Here is a 14,597-nt window from a genome sequence, read left to right on the forward strand (position 1 = left end):
CTTGAACCCAGCACCTCTCCTTACTCCTAAGGCCATCATGCCACTGAGCCAAGCACATCCGTGTGTAAAATTTGCACCTAACATATTTATAAAGCCTAAACTCTAGCTTCCCTACTAATCTTATGCATAATAAAAAAATTTTGCCAAGGCCAGGACTTGAACCCTAGACCTCCTTCTTACTACCCACGCCTTTTGCCACTAGGCCACATGCTTCCTTGTGTTAAAATTTACCAGGCCTTATTAATAAGCATTCCACCTAATGCTCAGGGTTCTTTAGAAAAAAAAATGCAAAATTTTACTAAAGCCTTGGATTGAACCCAGGACTTTTTCCACACTACCAACCCTTCCTAAATAATTTAACAATTAAACTAAACACACAATTATAAAATATTTAAACACCTTCCTTTTATTCAAGCGGCCTTCTAACTGATCCCAAACTCAAGGCCCATTACTTCTAGACCCAAAATCAGGGTGTTACACATGTGAAGGATCAGATCTATATCAACGTAGCATCGAAACATGGAATACATTATGGATCTTTTCTAGCTCATATGGCAACAACAGTCTATAAACAACCGGCCCAATCTGCTCCATAACCTCATACGACCCAATAAATCTCAGACTCAATTTGCCTTTACGACTGAATCTAAGTATTTTCTTCCACAGTGAAACTTTCAAAAACATTCTATCCCCAATCTAAAACTCTATATCTTTAGGTTTCAAGTCTGCATATGATTTCTGACGATCTGACATTGTTTTTAGACTTTCGTGGATCACTTTAACTTTCTATTCAGTTTCTCTAATCAAATCAACTCCGTGTTCTTATTTTCACTGAGTTCAATCCAATACAATGGTGTACGACATTTACGGCCATATAAAGCCTTGTAAGGTGCCATTTTGATACTCGATTGAAAGCTATTATTGTACGTAAATTCAATCAGAGGTACGTATCATTCCCACATACCTTTAAACTCGAGAATGCAACATCTCAACATATCCTCAAGTATCTGAATGATTCACTTGGAGTGACCATCTGTCTGGAGGAAAAGCAGTCCTAAAATGCAGTTTACTACCTAATGCATCTTACATTTCTTCCAAAACTGCAATATAAAACTCGGATTTCTATCCGACACAATAGAATTAGGTACTCCGTGTAGTCTTACAATCTGAGAAACATATAATTTAGCAAGCTTATCAAGCGAATAATTTGTACGAGTTGGAACAAAGTGAGCTGATTTAGTCAATCTATCCACAATAACCCAGATTGCACCTTTCTTGCTCGGTGTCAACGGTAAACCAGATACAAAATCCATTATAACTCTGTCCCATTTCCATTCAGGTATCATGATTGGCTGAAGTAATTGAAAAAGTACCTGATGCTCGGCTTTTACTTGCTGACAAATGATAAATTGTAATTTATACATAGTTCTATCCCATGCTTAGCACAGTTTTGGAAGAATTATCCTCAGATTTGGTGAATTCGATGCTCCTAATCCTTTAATTTCAAGTTTTATACTTAGGTGAGCATAGGAGAGTAAAAAAAGCGAAAAACGGGCCAAAAATGAAGAAAATGGGTCAACGTAGGAAATCAACACAGCTCGGACTTCCTCACACTAGTAGTTCACATGCCCGTGTCTATTTAACAGATTGCAACACGGCCTAAGCCACCTCACACGAGCGTGTCCTTATTGAGCCCAAGTCTAGTCCTATTCGGAAAAGGCCAGTCTTGAGGGTTTTGGAGCCTTCTAAAGCCTATATAAACACCTCAGGAGGTACCTAGAGGAGACACACGAAGTAGGAGGGAAGGAATTACTCGAAGAAAAGTCGATTGATCCATCTCAAAAGCCGAATTATCCTTCAAGACTGAAGATCTCCCTTCAATTTCCTTCAGGAGTTTTTGGGTTTTCTTTATGTTTTGTTATCAATATTCTTCTGAGATGTTTTCTTTTACACTTATGAACTAAATCCCCTAAATACCTAAGGGGAATGAAACCTAAGACGGATCTTGTTATTATTTTCTGAATTATATGATAAATATTTGACTTGTTCTTAATTATGAGTTCTTAATTCTTGATTTAATATTCCATGATATTGATTCAAGTATTGATATGCTTATTCAGAGGAGCAAAGCCCTTGTCTAAGAGTAGATCTAGCATAATTAAGCGGAGTTGATTGCACCCCTAGACATAGGGTGACATAATTTTACCGGATTAGGGTGAAACCTAATAAGGGAATCCATAGATCGAGTTAATGCAACACTAGGGGTTTTAACTAGAAAGAGATTTCAATTAATCAACCTAGGTTAGACGTTGTTAGTCTTGAGAGAGATAACAATATAACTTAGGGATTTCTACGAATCAAGTCAAGTGAATAAATCGTCTGATTCAGGGTCAAATAACAAGTGAAGTCTAGGTGGATTTTTCCTTGGGTGTTGTCCAAATAAATCAATTTTTCCCAAAAGTATTTCCCTAATTTTCTTCCTATGTATTCTTAGTTTAGTTAATTAATTTAGATAAAACAAACCCCTTTATTTTTAGGCTAGATAATAAAAAGAGAGTTAATACTAGTATTTTTAGTTCTTGTGGGTTCAATATTCCGGTCTTACTATAAACTATACTATTGTTCGATAGGTGCGCTTGCCTTCATTGTGGTAATAGTTAGTTTTCAAGTACGATCAATACATCAATCAAGTTTTTGGTGCCGTTGCCGGGGAACTAAGATATTAGGAACACTTAATTTTTATTACTTTAGCAATTTATTTTTTTGCAATTTAAATTTTATTTTAGCTTTGTTAATTTTACTAAATTTTATTTTATTTTCTTCTGACAGGTTTTTATAGTTTATGACTAGAAGAAACCCGTCAGGACCATTACTTTTTGATAGTGAGATCGAACACACAGCTCACAGAAACTGAAGAAGAATAAGGCAAGGCCTAAGATACATAGAGGAAGGGAAAGAGGACAATATTCCAACCACAACCGAGGAGATGGCTAAAAATCAGGAAAATCCGCTACCTTCTGTGATTGCTGCTGATCCAATAAATCAGAATCCTACTCCACACATTATGTATGATTATGCTAAACCTACTTTAATAGGAACTGAGTCAAGTATAATTAGGCCTGCTGTTGCTACAAATAATTTTGAACTGAAACCTAACACAATTCAAATGATACAATAGTTTGTTCAGCTTGATGGTTTGGAGGATGAGGATCCAAATACTCATTTGGCGAATTTTCTGGAGTTTTACGACACATTTAATATCAATGGTGTTTTTTATGATGCCATTTGCCTTCGGTTATTTCCCTTTTCATTGAGGAACAAGGATAAACAATGGTTGAACTCATTACCACGAGGGTCAATCACTACTTGCGAACAAATGACCGAAAAATTTTTACTTAAATATTTTCCGTCGACTAAAACGGCTAAATTGAGGAATGATATCTCTTTTTTTGTGCAGATGGATTTAGAAACACTCTATAATCCATGGGAGAGACAAGGATATTTTTAGAAGGTGCCCTCACCATAGGTTACCATTCAGGCTACAGGTTCAAACTTTTCACAATGGCCTGAATCCTTCGACTAGACAGATGATTGATACAGCTGCTAGTGGGACTATCAATAATAAGACACCTGAGGAGGCTTATGAATTTATAGAAGAGATGTCACTAAATAATTATCAGTGGCAAGTCATGAGGACAAAGCCAACAAAAGCAGTCGACGCTTTTAACGTCGATACAGTCACCATGCTCTCTAATTAGGTAGAACTTTTAAATAAAAAAATTGACAGTTTGTGTGGTCCTACTCAGGTAAATCCAGTAACGACATGCGATTCAAATGGAGGAGGAGTACACACAGAACATCAATCCTTCAACCCTAACACCGAGGAGGAACAAGCTCAATATATGGGTAACAATAATTCTAGACCTCAAAATAACCAATACAGTAACACTTATAATGCAGGTTGGAAGAACCATCCCAATTTCTCGTGGGGTGGCCAAGGAAATCAAAGGCCACAACATCCCCCAAGTTTTCAACAACCATCTTACCAACAGGAAAAGAAGCCGAACGTTGAGGAGATGCTAACGAAGTTTATCTCGGTGTCAGAAACTCATTTTTAGAATACCGAAACAGCACTTAAGAATCAACAAGCGTTGATCCAAGGGCTCGAAACTCAGATAGGACAGCTCACCAAATTGATTTTTGAACAACCACAAGGTAGCCTACCGAGTAACACTGAACCTAACCCAAGGGAACGGATCAATTCGATTACCGTTCAAGAAGAGGAAGGGTTAGTTAAACCTGAGCCAGAACCGAGGCAAGGAATTGTTGTAAGTAAAGGTAAAGATGAGGTAGACCACAGTGAGCGAAAACTGGTAAGTAAAGAGTAGAAACCTTGTGTGCCACACCCCAATGCGACAAGGAAAGACCACACGGATGAACAATGTGGTAAATTCCGTAAATTATAAAGAAATTACATATTAACTCACCGTTTATTGAAGCTCTTCCGCAGATGCCAAACGTAGTTAAATTTTTAAAGGAGCTTTTAACAAATAAGCGGAAGTTGGATCAGGCGTCGCATGTGGAGTTGAATGCAGTTTGCTCATCCATTCTACAAAATAATCTAGCCAACAATTTGAAAGATCCAGGGAGTTTCACGATTGCTTGTTTAATTGGTAGCCTAGATGTTAATAATGCATTGGCTGATTTTAGGGCTAGTATTAATGTCATGCCTTATAAAATGTTTAAACAACTAAATCTTGGGAAACCCAAGCAAACTAGGATGAGCATTCAGTTAGCCGATAAAACCATTAGATTTCTTAGGGGTATCATTAAAGATTTACTTGTCAAAATCGATAAATTTATATTCCCAATTGATTTTTTTGTTCTACACATGGAAGAGGATAGTGACGTACCTTTGATTTTAGGACAACCCTTTTTAGCAACTGCTAGAACTATTATTGATGTTGGTACAGGTGAACTCACACTTCGTGTGGGGCATGAAACAATCACTCTTCAAACTCGAAATTTTACTAATACTGATCATGTGGTAAAACCTTCTTTGCAAGAAACACATTTGAAGAGTATACATGAACCTTGTTCAAGTAACAATAAAGGACCTATCTATGAAGAACGAAGGCAACAGATCGAAGAACTAGATGAATGTCGAACACCTGTCAAGGAAAAACCAAAAGCACACGAAAAATCAAAGTGACACCACAATGAACATATGGATGAAATGAAGAAAATTAAAGCTGGGGACAAAGTATTGTTAGATGAAAATAACCCCCGAATTGCTACTATAGAGCACAATACGGACAGAGCGACTCCCTTCACAGTAATGAACATCTTCCCACATGGTACAGTTGAGATAACACATACTGTATTCAGAACTTTTAAGGTAAATAATACTCGACTCAAACCTTATTTTGATAAAATTGATAGCAGAGGTGAGGAGTTTCAACTCCTCAATCCACCGTAATCACACGAAATTGAGGTAAGTCGAGCTTATACTATAAATAAACGCTTCTTGGGAGGCAACCCAAGCATTAACAGTGTTGATTTCTTTAAATTTTTGACATCTAAATCATTAACTGAGTCCTTAAATATAAGTTTTCCAAATCCATATGGCAAGGCACATGGGTGTGGCTTTGGCTGTGTGCCCACCACGGGAGGCGACATGGTCGTGCGATACGACCGTAGGAGAACAGAGGAAATTTGTTCCCAACACAGTTTGATACATCGCCACGGCCGTGCGACATGGGCGTGGGCAATCCTGCCAAAACAGCACAGGCGTGCGACATGCCCGTGACTATAAGTCGTGGTTGAAACTACCAAAACAACACGAGCGTTCGACACGCCTATGGCTAGAAGCTGTGGTCACTACTATCAAACGAACACGGGCGTGCGCATATATACACGAGTATGGGAGAAGCGAATGAAGCAGGACACGACCGTGCGACACAGCCGTGTGCACCAACACTCCCAAGGAACATGGACATGGACCGAATTTCAGACGCGCCCAAATTTGAAAATCACAAAACACAAGGGCTGAAATAAGGGCACACAGGCGTGCCCCACGGTCGTGTGCCCTAATATCTATATAAACCCTCCACTATTCATCAACCCTTTCCCCAATACCTAACCCTAACCGTCAAAAATTCCTTCTCCCACCACTGACCAGCCACTCTTTTCTCTTTTCTCCTTCTATTTTTCTCTCACTACTCCCTTCTTCTCACCCTTGCACACCACACGGCCTCACTGCCCACGCCCGTGGCTGACCCACAAGTACTTTTGCATTTTTCCATTCTTTTCCCTCTATTATCTTGTTATTTTTTGTTTTATTTGAATGATTCTAATGATTATCATGCTTATGCTCTTTGTTCTTATTTAGAAATTTGTCATTTTAGTTGATGCATTATGTACATTCATTCATTCTTGTGTTTCCATGGATTTCATGCTATCATGAACTCATTCACTAGGTATTTCGTTCCCACTATTTTTGTATTCCTAACGCTAATAATGATTTGATATATCTATTAGGACTTGGTTATTTTTCAGAAGATTTTCCCTTTAGTCAGTAACCACTATGAAGTATTTTTATTTAGTTTTAACAAGCTTGCACTTTTATATATATGTATAACTTTGTCTTTTCATTAAAGATACCATGACGAACTCACGTGGTAAGAAAACCGCCATCCCGCCTCAAAAAAATGAAAAGGAGCAGCATCCTCCTCAGGTCCTACCACTGAAATTAGGTACCCATTCCTTCAATTTCCACCGGGACCCCAGGAGGAACTATTTCAAATACTACAAGCTTGACCCCTAGGTGCAGGCTATTGTATTGATTGGGTCGTGCTAGAGTAGATCCAACTTGCTAACGCTGTCCGGGCCCTCCTGACTATTGACCCGTGGGGGCTCTTCTTTGAGATCGTCGAGCTGACGTACCTCAAGCTCACACTTGAACTCTGCTCAACCTTCTATTTGCAAGTTGTTATGACAGAGCTCGATGATCCTGGAGCGGTCCAGTTTTGTCTCAGTGGTTTAGTTCACCAGTTGAGTGTGCCTAAGTTTGGAGTCGTGTTAGGACTATACACGGAGGAGTTCATGGATGATGACAACTTCGCCAGCCTCCATCGCCACATCCACTACTCTCCTTCAAACTGCTGAAGGGCCCTCGTTTCTGCTTCAGCCACCTATGACCCTAGTCGCTCCAAGGCATCGGCTCTTGCCCTATCCCTGAGGTACCTACACGCCATCCTAGCCCACACCCTGACAGGGTAGAGAGAGAGTACTGGCGTTGTCAACACCAACGATGCCTACTTTTTATGGAGCATGGCGTATGAGCACGTATTTGACCTCGCCTATTTCATTGCCTTCGCCATTCACCATCAGATGGAGCGGCATAGAAAGGGATTCATTTCCATAGGCCCTTATGTGACTCGCCTGGCGCGGTACTTTTGTCTCCTCAACATGGTGGCGCAAGCATCCTCCCTCACTCTCATCGGTCAGATGTCCCTACAGGGCATCTCGAGTATGCTGCATATGAGGATGATCGAGCGACGACTTGGATTTGATCCTCCTCGTTATCGCCTAGTCCAGTAGCCAAGTAGGAGGACCCAGAAGACATTACTGATGATGTCCATCCACCTCATGAGGATCCAGCCTCTCAGCCACCACCTATTCATTGTCCAGTTCATGTGGTGACTTCACTCTCTGACATCTCTAAGCGCCTCACTCGTTTTTAGCAGCAATGTTTTCAGCACTTTTATAACAATGATGCAACTCACATCAGTTTTGTCAGCACCTTCACATCTCATCGCCGCCCCCACCTCACAAACCATCTAGCGGTGAAGATGTTTAAAGACTTTTATTTATTATTTCTATGTTTTTACTTTTATCTTTATTTGTTTTAAGCTTACTTTTTATTTTATTTTATTTCTCTTTAATACTATTTTTACTTCATCTTTAGGTTTTATAATTTATATCAAGCAATTTATATTTTTGGCTATTTCTTTACGAGTAATCATGTTACTTTATATTTCCTCAAGAGTTAATGATTCTATCGCAGTTATGAAAAGCTCCAAAGCTCACTATTACTTAGGAATTTGTAACTCCACTGGCAAAGGCTCTCCACAACTGCCATGTCCTGCTCGACCATGACCATAGCTACCACCAAATATAATATTCTTTTGGCGTAGGACTTGTGGACTAATGGACCTCTACAACCACCAGAGTATCCTCCTCCAATCTCACACTTGCCTTAGCCGACTACTCTCCATGAACCCAATTCAAGGATTCTATTGAACATTCAGGAAGTTTCACTTTTCTCCCTATCTTATGATCTTATATCTATAATTTTCAGTAAATCTATCTTTGTACATTGAGACCAATGTACATCTCAAGTGTGGGGGGTTATCTATATCACTATCAGAAAAATCCCTGAATTTTGTCTTATTTTCACGTGACTCACTCATATCACTATTAGAATGAATTTTGATTAATTTATGATTTTTATTGATATGTCTTGAATTAAAGCATAGGCCTTTATGCATTGATTGTTTAAACTTTAAGGAATTAGAGAATCAAGCATGATAAGTTGATTTTTGAGAATTAAAATTTTTAGGTTGTTCCTCCAAGTTTAGGTATTATCTTGAGTTGAAATTCACAGGTTTAACATGAAAAAGCCATAATTTTTGTGAGATCTTGAGCCTTTAGAGCATATATTATTTCTTTCATGCTCACTTTTATTGTTATGAGTGCATCAATATTGAATTGTTATTCTAGAACTTGCTTGATTATGCATGTCAAGACCACACCATTGATTTGATATGTCAAGATGATAAAGGCACTTAGGTTTAACCCACTTACTCCATAAAAGTCTGCCCTCATAATTAACCCTTAGTGAACCCTCTTGAGCCTAACAAGCTATTCATTGATTTACCCTCAATATTAACCCATAACCTATTATTGTTGAAAACCCCTCATTTGATCCCTATTTTTGTCGAAATTTACTTTGAATAAATTGCTTAGCTATGTTTTATTTTGATAGTTAGCAAAGTTCTATGTTATTTTGATTTGTTCTTAAAAAAAACATACATACATATTAGTAGTAACTTTTTGAGCTTAAGTATTTAATTCCATATCCCATGAAGAAAAGCTCAATTCTAGGATCTTCTGATTAGGAATATAATTTATCAAGTTTTAGTATTTTCCTAGTTAGGTAATTTTTCAATTCAATCTCGATTATAACCTTTTCTTTCAGCTTGTGACCACAACCCCTAACCAAAGCCACGTTACAACCCTCTAAAGACCTTTTGATTGATGAATCATCTCAATATATAGTGGTGGAGATTTGATTTTCACGCAAGCCTATGGTAATAACTTTTCATATTGACTGTTGAGTGCTAAATTTCTTGTCCTTAAACACCTCGGGTGATTTGAGTGAATCTTTAGTGAGGATGTGAAACTCTGTGATATTTTGAATCAAAGGTGATTACTTAGATGAGGGAAGACACCTATGTTTTCATGATAAAATGCTCAACTTGGAATGTTTGAAACTTTGATGTTCTTCGAGGTGAATTTTCAATGTATGATTACTTATGGATTATTTTGAGATACTATTGATGAGAATTATAAGTTGAGAAGAATTTATTTTGATTGTGAGTTGAGGATTTTGCTTGAGGATAAGAAAACACTTAAGTGTGGGGGTATTTGATAAATTGTAATTTATACATATTTTTTATCCCATGCTTAGCACATTTTTGGAAGAATTATCCTCAAATTTGGTGAATTCAATGCTCCCAATCCTTTAATTTCATGTTTTATACTTAGGTGGGCATATGAAAGTAAAAAGAGCAAGAAACTGGCCAAAAACAAAGAAAAAGGGTCAACGTAGGAAATTAACACGGCCTGGACTTCCTCACACGGGTAGTTCACATGCCCGTGTCTATTTAACAGATTGCAACACGGCCTAAGCCACCTCACACGGGCATGTCACAAGGGCGTGTCCCTATCGAGCCCAATTTTAGTCCTATTCGGAAAAGGCTTCTCTTGAGGGGTTTGAAGCCTTCTAAAGCCTATATAAACACCTCAGGAGGTACCTAGTGGAGACACATGGAATAGGAGGCAAGGAATTACTCGAAGAAAAGCCGATTGATCCATCTCAGAAGCCAGATTATCTTTCAAGACTGAAGATCTTCCTTCAATTTCCTTCAGGAGTTTTTAGGTTTTCTTTAAGTTTTGTTATCATTATTCTTTTGAGATGTTTTCTTTACACTTATGAACTAAATCCCCTAAATACCTAAGGGGAATGAAACCTAAGACAGATCTTGTTATTATTTTCTGAATTATATGATAAATATTTGACTTGTTCTTAATTATGAGTTCTTAATTCTTGATTTAATATTCCAGGATATTAATTCAAGTATTGATGTGCTTATTCAGAGGAGTAAAAGTCCCTATCTAAGAGTAGATCTACCATAATTAAGCGGAGTTGATTGCACCCCTAGACATAGGGCAACATAATTTTGCTGGATTAGGGTGAAACCTAATAAGGGAATCCATAGATCAAGTTAATGCAACACTAGGGGTTTTAATTAGAAAGAGATTTCAATTAATCAACCTAGGGTTAGACGTTGTTAGTCTCGAGAGAGATAATAATATAACTTAGGGATTTCTACGGATCAAGTCAAGTGAATAAATCATCTGATTTAGGGTCAAATAACAAGTGAAGTCTGGGTAGATTTTTCCTTGGGTATTGTCCAAATCAATCAGTTTTTCCCAAAAGTATTTCCCCAATTTTCTTCCTGTGCATTCTTAGTTTAGTTAATTAATTTAGATAAGACAAACCCCTTTATTTTTAGGCTAGATAATAAAAAGAGAGTTAATACTAGTACTTTTAGTTCCTGTGGGTTCGACATTCTGGTCTTGCTATAAACTATACTACTGTTCCATTGGTGTGTTTGTCTTCATCGTGGTAATAGTTAGTTTTCAAGTACGATTAATCATAAATTTAAAACTTATCGCGATTTTCATCAATCAACAAACTAAACATTTCGAGACATAGTCAGAAATGTCTCGTTTCATACCATGCCACCAGTAAAGCTGTTTAAGATCATTATACATCTTCGTACTACCCAGGTGAACAGATAACCGATTGTTATGAGCTTCGTTCAAAATCATCTGAATCAATTCTGTATTTCTTGGAATGCATATTCGGTTTCTAAACCGTAGACATCCCTCAGCATCCACTTGAAATTCTGAATCAATGTTTGAATCACATTGAGCCTGCTTTACTATGAAATCATTATCGACCTTCTGAGCTTCGTAAATCTGCTAAATAAATAACGGTCTCGATTTTAACTTGGCTATTATCACAGCATCATTGACATAACCATATGTGCATTCATTGCACGTAAAGAAAACAGGGATTTTTGACTTAGAGCATCAGCAACAACATTAGCCTTTCCCGGATGATAGTCAATCACAAGATCGTAATCTTTAAGCAACTCTAGCCATCGATGTTTTCTCAAATTTAGATCTTTCTGAGTCATCAAATAATTCAGACATTTTTTATCAGAATAAACATGACATTTTTTACTGAACAGATAGTGGCGCCATATTTTCAATGCAAAAACAATAGCTACCAACTTTAGATCATGCGTCGGATAGTTCTTTTCATGCGATTTTAACTGTCTCGAGGCATAAGCTATAACTTTGCCTTCTTGCATCAAAACACAACCCAAATCATTTAAAGATGCATCACTATAAATAACAAATTTTTACCCGATTCTAGTTGAATTAGAATTAGAGCTTCGACCAAAAGGGCTTTCAACTGATCAAAACTTTTCTGGCACTTTTCTGACCACTCAAACTTAACATCTTTTTGCGGTAGCCTGGTCATCGAGGATGCAATCATCGAAAACCTTTTCACAAATTGTCTATAATAACCAACAAGTCCTAGAAAACTTCAAACTTCAGAAGCGTTTCTCGGAGGTTTCTAGTCAAGTATTACTGAAAACTTACTTGGATCAACCATAATACCTGATGTTGAAACAACATGTCCCAAAAAGCTAACTTCGTGTAACCAGAACTCACATTTACTAAACTTCATATACAATTGTTTTTTCTCGCAAATTCTGTAACACAAGTCTCAAATGTTCAGCATGTTTGGTTTCACTATGGGAGTAGATCAGAATATCATCAATAAACACAACTACAAGCCGATCCAAGTACTGTCTGAAGATTCGATTCATCAAATCCATGAAAACAGCAGGTGCATTAGTAAGTCTGAAAGGCATAACCAGAAACTCATAGTGTCTATGCCTCGTTCGAAAGGCAGTTTTCGGTAGATCGTAGTCTTTAACTTGCAACTGATAGTAGCTTGATCTCAAATCTATTTTCAAAAACACTGTAGCCCCTTTCAGCTGATCAAACAGGTCATCAATACGTGGCAATGGATATTTATTCTTTATAGTTACCTTATTCAGCTGACGGTAGTCGATGCACATTCTCATAGTTCCGTCTTTCTTTCACACAAATAGAACTGGCGCACCCTAGGGAGAGAAACTCGGTCGCGCAAAGCCTTTATCTGTTAACTCTTGCAACTGTGCTTTCAATTCTTTTAATTTAGTAGGTGCCATTCTGTACGGAGCTATCGAAATTGGAGTCATCCCAGGCACTAATTCAATACCAAACTCTACCTCTCGAATAGGTGGCAAACCCAGCAATTTTTCAGGAAACACATCCGGGTACTCACACACAACTAGTACTGATTCAATCTTCTTTTTGGTCACTTTACTATCAAGCACATATGCTAAGTAAGCTTCACAACATTTTCTCACATATTTATGAGCTAACATCGATGATATCACTGCCAGTAAACCATTCATATCATTAGATTCAATCCAAATAACTTCATCATTCTGGCATCGTAAATCTATAGTCTTTCTTTTGCAGTTAACCACAGCATTGTACAAAGTCAACCAGTCCATACCCAGAATTATATCAAACTCATCAAATGGTAGCAACATTAAATCAGCCGGGAAACACGAATCTCGAATCATCAACGGACAATTCTTACACACTTTGTCAACCAGAACATACTGGCCCAAAGGGTTTCATACTTTAATTACAAATTCAGTAGACTCAACAGGTAGAGTCTTACTGGATAATAAGGTATCACACATATAAGAATGAGTCGAACCAGGATCAATCAATGCAATAACACTAGTATCATAGAGAGTAAATGTACTGGTAATAACATCTGGAGATGAAGCCTCCTCTCGTGCGCGTATAGCATAGGCTCTGGCTGGTGCATGAGCCTCAGATCTGACTGTTGTATCTTTAGTCCCTCTCTGACTGCCACTCACATTACCTGTATGTCTGGGCGGTCTGCCTTGCACTGACACACTACCTAGTCTCCCATTTTGTACTGGATTTTGTTCAGCTAATTCAGGGCATTCACGAACAAAATGATCCATCGATCTGCATTTAAAACAGACCCGATCATGAAATCTACAACTGCCAGGATGTTGTTTACCACAATGTTTACACTCGGGTTGATTCGATCTAATATTACCAACACTAGCTACTAAGGTAGCTCTCGAGCTCACAGGTGGTCTATTCCGATCCCGTCTAGAATAACCCGAAGTAGCCTTAGAATGGCTAAAATCATCTCAGAACGTCTTTGATGCTGACTGCAATGACTTACTCGATGATCTCTTCCCTGAGTCTCTAGCTTCAAAGTCAGCTTTTCTTTTTTCTTTCCCGAGCTCTTCGGCTTTACACGCTCGCTCAACCAGTACTACGAACTCTTTTATTTCAAGTTTGCCAACTAGCAGTTTAATATCTTCGTTCAACCCGTCTTCAAATTTTTTACACATGATAGCTTCGGTTGAAACACACTCTCGGGCATATCGACTGAGTCTCACAAATTTTCGCTCATATTTTGTCACAGTCATACGACCCTGTTTTAATTCGAGAAATTCCTTGCGCTTCTGGTCAATAAATCTCTGACTGATATATTTCTTACGAAACTCAATCTGAAATAAGTCCTAGGTCACCCATTCTTTCGAAACCACTGATACTTGTGTATTCCACCAGTGATATACAGTGTCTCGTAGTAAAGATATGGCACATCGTAAGCACTCATCCGGGGTACAAGATAACTCATCAAACACAAGGATAATATTATCAAGCCAAAATTCAGCTCGCTCAACATCATCATCATTAGTAGCTCTGAATTCTTCAGCCCTGTGTTTCCTGATTTTATCAACAGGAGGCTTATGTAATCTTAACAAATCACTCACTTGAGGTATAGCAGGTATCGGAGGAGGATTAGTTGGGGGTGGAGGTTGTTGTGCAGCCAGATTCATCCAGACATACTGAGCAAACTAGTCATTCATCATTTGGTAAAAGGCTTGTTTAGACTCTCCCTCTTGGTTACTCAAAGTCGGTCAAGAATCAACCGACGATGTCCCTTGTGCAGGAGCAGGCGCTATACTCTCAATATCGTCAGCTACGGCTCGACCAGGATCCATTTACTATATGAAAACACATTTTCAAATGTCAAGAGTCATCACACTATCACAGTATAA

General features: G+C 38.1%; 1 non-coding gene across 1 annotated transcript; it reads right to left on the minus strand.

The window, feature by feature from the left end:
- Positions 1 to 3,424: 3,424 nt before the first annotated feature.
- Positions 3,425 to 3,529, minus strand: LOC121213404 (small nucleolar RNA R71). The gene has a single exon (XR_005908786.1). It is a non-coding gene; the product is annotated as a small nucleolar RNA R71 (small nucleolar RNA).
- Between the last annotated feature and the right edge of the window lie 11,068 nt (positions 3,530 to 14,597).

Source organism: Gossypium hirsutum, chromosome A13 (genome assembly GCF_007990345.1).
Source record: "Gossypium hirsutum isolate 1008001.06 chromosome A13, Gossypium_hirsutum_v2.1, whole genome shotgun sequence".
Classification (NCBI taxonomy): Eukaryota; Viridiplantae; Streptophyta; class Magnoliopsida; order Malvales; family Malvaceae; genus Gossypium; species Gossypium hirsutum.